This window comes from Lathyrus oleraceus, chromosome 6 (genome assembly GCF_024323335.1).
Source record: "Lathyrus oleraceus cultivar Zhongwan6 chromosome 6, CAAS_Psat_ZW6_1.0, whole genome shotgun sequence".
Taxonomy (NCBI): Eukaryota; Viridiplantae; Streptophyta; class Magnoliopsida; order Fabales; family Fabaceae; genus Lathyrus; species Lathyrus oleraceus.
The window spans coordinates 339,037,542-339,043,906 of NC_066584.1; the positions used below are offsets into that span (position 1 = coordinate 339,037,542).

General features: G+C 37.8%; 1 non-coding gene across 1 annotated transcript; it reads right to left on the bottom strand.

Annotated features, from left to right (window-relative positions):
- Positions 1-2,289: 2,289 nt before the first annotated feature.
- Positions 2,290-2,396, bottom strand: LOC127099176 (small nucleolar RNA R71). The gene has a single exon (XR_007793716.1). It is a non-coding gene; the product is annotated as a small nucleolar RNA R71 (small nucleolar RNA).
- Between the last annotated feature and the right edge of the window lie 3,969 nt (positions 2,397-6,365).

Sequence of the window (6,365 nt, forward strand, 5' to 3'; positions counted from 1 at the left end):
TGAGAGCTGCTTCACAAAAGGTAACCTATTTTACTTCCTGTTATCACCAAATTACACCATTATTTTGACTCGTTTCATACTTGTTTTATTATTGTTTTACCTCCATTTCCACTATTATATGGGTATTTTGTCTGCATTCCAGGTATTTGACCATATAGGAGCCATGTGCGAAGAAACGAAGCAATTCAGATTGCAAAACAAAGAAAATGGGAAATTACACACAAGGCGACCTACATCGCGTTTTCCATGTAGAAATCCATATTAGAAATGACGTGTCCCACTCACCAACGGGCGGATTGACCCACTCTTCCACACATTGGGAAGGTGGCGTTCGCCACCTTAACATGGCATTCGCCATCCTTTGTGAAGGCTAGGCGGTTAGAAAGTGGATTTGGTTGGTCACACACTCACCCCATATACTCCTACATTTTCTCCCACGAATGAAGAAACTTCCCACTTGATTTTTGGACTTTGGAACATTATAAATAGGCAATGAGCTTCATTTTCCAAGGCATCAAAGCTTATCACAATCTTAAGCACTAGAATTACCGATCAAAAGTTATAACTCGTCACATCGAGGGGTTATAACGCCAGAGAGAATCGAGTTTGTACGAAGTTTGGAGCACTATATTTTCCCGCATTTTAATCTTACCGCCATTTATATTTATTTACAAGTCTTCGACAATTTATTCTGTATCAGATTCAAGCCTCCGTTTGGAGCAGGTTTTTATTATATTTTGCATTTCATTACATCTATATTTATTTACTCGCACTCTATTTACCTTGCCTCACACTACTTCTTTTATTTCTAAGTCTTATTTATCGCACCTTATTGTTTTAAATTACCTTTCCGCAATGTCTACTTCTAAGTTTCAAACTTATGTTTTCATGTTTGTTATAAGCATGTCCAACTAATTTATTGATTTTGGGATGTGAGGACCATCACTTGATGGTACTCTAACTATTGTTTCTTTAGGATTTCGATTGTGGGTTGTTTTGGTTCTAATACAATCTTTCTAAATTTGATTTAATCGGTCATTACGAAAGTAGAGTCGTGAAAATGTCGTGTAAGATCGAAAGTCGTCTGACATTAAAGAATAAGTTTGGTTTGTTTTTAATTAATGAATACCGCAAAAGCACTTTGTTAATTAACTAGGAAAGTCTAATATTTCTAGAAGGAGGTTTTAAAACTATTTGCAGATGCATGTATAGGTTTAGGATCTGGTTACCAGAGCGGAATCCTGGAACTCTTTTTAGTTAAATTTTCCAATAAAAAAATACTTTTCAATTGAGTAAAGAGTCTGATTCCTTAAAATAGGATTTACTACTTTAACGCAAAAAGCGACGGTCACCCGTGACAGTGGACGGTATAAATTAGAGAGTCAAATTCGGTTCTGAATACACAAAAGCGACAGTTCTTGTTAAAACACATTCTTTTCAAAGTAGAAAATATTGCCCCGTACATTGGTCCTATTTAGTAGCAGTCTAGAGTACTGTTGCTTGATGAGAGCCGCGTCCCGATATAATTTGTTTAAATTTATTAAATTTATTTATTTCATCTCACCTTTGTTTAATTGATTCGCCTTAAATAAACACCATAGCAACTAGAAACGGTAGATTGACAGTTAGGTCTCTCTGGGATCGATATCTTTTAAAACTATGCAATAGATTGTACACTTGTAGTTAGTTATTCCGATAGATTCAAAATCTCGCGAACAAGTTTTGGGTGCCATTGTCGGGGACCAATATCGTCAAATTTTGTAACCTGTTGTTACACCGTCTAGACTAAGGTAACCCTCCCTGGTCAATGCGAAGAACTCGCAGTACCGGAACTTTAGAAGATCCAATAGTTGAACCAGAAAAGTACGTAAGATCTCGACTGTTGCTCCAACAAATCAAAAGAGCAATGGCAGAAGACCGAAACCGTAGGCCACTCAAAGAGTTTTCCCTATCCTCTAACGAAGAGCCTCATTCAAGTATTGTCAACCTAACTATTACAGCTAACAACTTTGAATTGAAGCCTGCTTTGTTGCAAATCATGCAACAGAACCACTTCGCTGGTCTCTCAACAAAGAACCCAAACCATCAGCTAAAAGTCTACATTCAACTAGTATACACACTAAAATGCAATAACGCTGCTCCTGAGGCGATATGTCCATGTTTATTACCTTTCTCCCTCAGAGACAGAGCGTGATCATGGTTAGATTCCCTTCCAGCAAATTCCATCACTACTTGGAATGACCTGAAGAAAGTATTTCTTGTAGATACTTTCCACCTAGTAAGACCGCCGTCCTACGTAACCAAATTACCAGATTTACTCAACAGGATGGTGAGTCCCTCTTTGACGTCTGAGAAAGGTACAAGGAGCTACTAAGATCTTGTCCACATCATGGATTAGAATAATGGCTAATCATCCATAACTTATACAATGGACATCTCTACAACACTAAAATGACTATCGATGTTGCCGCAAGTGGTGCGCTAATGAACAAACCTTACCCCGAAGCATGCACACTCGTTGAGGACATGGCTCAAAACCATTACCAATGCAGTACAGAGCATGCACAAGTAGAGAAGAAAGAGACTAAATGAGGTATATACAAGGTTAGCAAGCTTGACCATATGAACGCCAAAATGGATGCCCTAACCTAGAAAGTCGAAAGGTTAGTCATAAAGCCTACAGCTACCGTAGCTGTAGTACAACCCGGATGCGAAACCTGTGGAACATAAGGACATGCGACTGTCGAGTGCAGTCTACTAGCTGAAACAAACACAGACCAAGCTAATTATGCCCAGGGAAGCCCTTATTTGAACACTTATAACCCTGGATGAAGGAATCACCAAAACTTATATTACAAGAACAATAACCCTACTTTTTCCCAAAACTCTGCTTCTCAAAGACCAGTAGGTTTCCAAGCCTAAAGACCCTCACAATTGATACAAACTACACCTCAGAAGTCAAGCCTTGAGAAGATCATGAAATATTTTATCACGACTCAAACTCGACAAAATAAAGAATTCATGAACTAAAACGTCCATATTAATGAACTGGTCTCACAATTAGGAAACAAGGTTGATTATGTGGTAACCCACAACAAGATGATGGAAACTCAAATCTCTCAAGTAGAACAACAACAAGTTGTTCAGGCTACACCAGGAGGATTATTCCATGGACAACCTCAATCTAACTCTAAAGGCCATACTAACGCCATTTCGCTGCGAAGCGGAACTCAATACGATGGGCCTAAATTTTCAGAACCACCAAAAGAAAATGTTGTGACTACCTCAGAGAATGAAAAGAGGAACCCGTAGAACCTGGGGAAAAAAATAGAGAAGGATATTAATGATAAGGAGGCAGTGAATGATAACTAAGAAAATTGAACATATGTACCGCCGCCACCCTACATACCACTGATTCCATATCCGCAAAGGCTTAAACAGACTAAATAAGACACCCAATACAAGAAGTTCGTGAAAGTAATTGAGAAACTTCACGTTGAGATACCCTTCACCGAAGCCATTACCTAAATACCATCATATGCCAAATTCCTAAAAGACATATTAACAAGCAAGCGCAAGCTCGGTGATCCCAAACCCTTAAAATGCAATGCAATTGCTAAAAAAAAATTAGCCAAGAAACAGAAAGATCTTGGAAGCTTTTTGATACCTTGTGTTCTAGGAAGACATGTCATAGACAAAGCATTATTAGATTTATGAGCAAGCATAAGTTTGATGCCTTTAGCAGGTTGTGAAAGACTAGACCTATGAGACATGCAACCAACTAGGATGTCCCTTCAATTGGCTGATCAATCGGTTAAGTACCCGATATGTATATTAGAATATATCCCAGTTAGAATCAGACAACTCTATATCCCTACTGACTTTGTCGTAATGGATATTAAAGAGGGCGAAGAAATCCATATCCTTCTAGGCAAACCATTCTTATAAACCACTGGAGCCATGATAGATGTAAAAAGAGGAAATATGACTTTCAAAGTAGGTGACGAGAAGGTAGAGTTTATCCTATCCAAATTTATGAAAGCACCCGCCATGGACGACTCTTGTTGTGAAATTGATATCATTGATGTATGCATAAGAGAATTGGATAAATAGAAGCATATCGAAACAAAAAAACTACCTTTGACGCCCATAATGGAAGATGATGGATTTAAGTCATTTACACCTTACATAGACGATAACCTTAACAAATGCTTAGCACTTACCCTTGATCATATGACGAGCATTAAGAAACCCACAGTAGAGCTTAAGGAACTGCCTAAGAACTTGAGATACGAGTATCTTGATGAAGAACTCAACCATCCAGTTATAGTAAATGCCAACCTTAACAAAGGTGAAACCGATCAACTTTTAGAAGTCTTAAGAAGATACCATGCAACTCTAGGTTATACCATTTCCGACTTAAAAGGAATAAGTACTTATGTGTGCATGCACAAAATTATGCTAGAGGGAGATTCTAAACCTTCTAGAGAACACCAAAGAAGGATAAAACCTATAATGAGTGATGTAGTCAAGAGATAAGTATTAAAACTTCTTGATGCAGGAATTATCTACCAAATCTCTGATACTACATGGGTTAGTCATATGCATGTAGTACCAAAGAAATGAGGTGTCACAATCGTATAAATGAAAAAGGAGAATCAATAGCAAAACGCATAGAAAGCGGATGGTGCATGTGCATAGATTATAGAAGGCTAAACAAAGTAACCCAAAAGGATCATTTCCCCCTTTCGTTTATTGACCAAATGATAGAATGTTTAGCTATACTCTCTTACTTCTATTACTTAGAGGGATAGTTTGGATTTTTCCAAATCCCCGTCCACCCAGATAACCAAGAAAAAATAACCTTCACGTGTCCATATGGCACCTTCGCTTATCGACGAATGCCATTCGGACTGTGTAACGCTCCTACAACCTTCCAACGGTGCATGATGTCCATATTCTCAGACTTCCTGGATGAAATCGCGGAAGTTTTCATGGATGACTTTGCAGTATGCAGGTCCAGTTTTAAAAACTGTCTGGATAACTTAGAGAGAAACCTAGAAATATGCGTACAAGTTAATCTTGTGTTAAACTGGGAAAAATGTAACTTCATGGTAACATAAGGAATAATCCTATGACACATAGTACCAAAAAGGGGAATTGAGGTTGATAGAGCTAAGATAGAGATGATAGAGAACCTCCAACCGCCCAAAACAATTAGAGAAATATGAAGTTTCCTTGGACACGCCGGTTTTTACCGACGCTTCATTAAAGATTTCTCCAAGATAACTAAACCTTTAACCGACCTCCTAATGAAAGACGTTGAATTCACCTTTGATGAAAAATGTCTAAAGGATTTTAATCTTCTTAAGAAAGCACTAATCACTGCACCTATTATGCAACCTCCCGATTGGAACCAACCCTTCGAGATTATGTGTGATGCAGGCGATTTCGCTATAGGCGCTATCTTAGGACAATGAAAGGATAAGAGATTACATGTAATTTACTATGCTAGCAGAACCTTAGATGCAACACAAATAAATTACGCAACAACAGAGAAGGAACTCTTAGCCGTGGTATTTGAAATAGACAAATTCCTATCATACTTAGTTGGAGCTAAAATCATCATATATACAGACCATGTTGCCATATGATACTTATTGAGCAAAAAAGACGCAAAACTTAGACTGCTTCGCTGGATCCTTTTATTACAAGAATTTAAATTAGAGATCCGCAATAAGAAAGGGACTGAGAACGTGGTAGTTGACCATCTCTCCAGATTATAGTACCTAAAACCCGACCATATCCCTATCAATGATGACTTTGCATATGACAGGCTGATAGCATCAGTCGACAATTGGATAAGTCACGAAGAAGCCTTATATAAGGTAGCACTAAACATTGAATATGCCCGTGTAGTGACTAGTGTACCTTGGTACGCTGACTTCATAAGTTTCCTCGCGACTAATATACTGTTGGTGTAAGCCCTAGAGGCCAATACTTTTGGTACTTGTATCGAATTATTTAAGGTTTTTTCTTTATTATGGTTGTTTAATAAAGTCCCTAGAATAGCTAGTCCGTTTAATGTATCAAGTATGACTTAATCATGAGATCACATTAAACATAAGGACACTATTCTTAAAGTATCCGTAGTCGAGCTTTATTGTGAAGTGGGATAACATTAAAGCATTAAGACTATTATGTTTGTAGACTGATGATCACATCTCATGGATCATGGATAAAGAGTTATCAAGTCTTAAACATGGGTATGAATATTAAGAGTAATATTTATACCGGATTGACCCGCTATGAGAATACTATATAGAATGTTATGCAAAGTGTCATAAGTTATTCTCATGGTGATA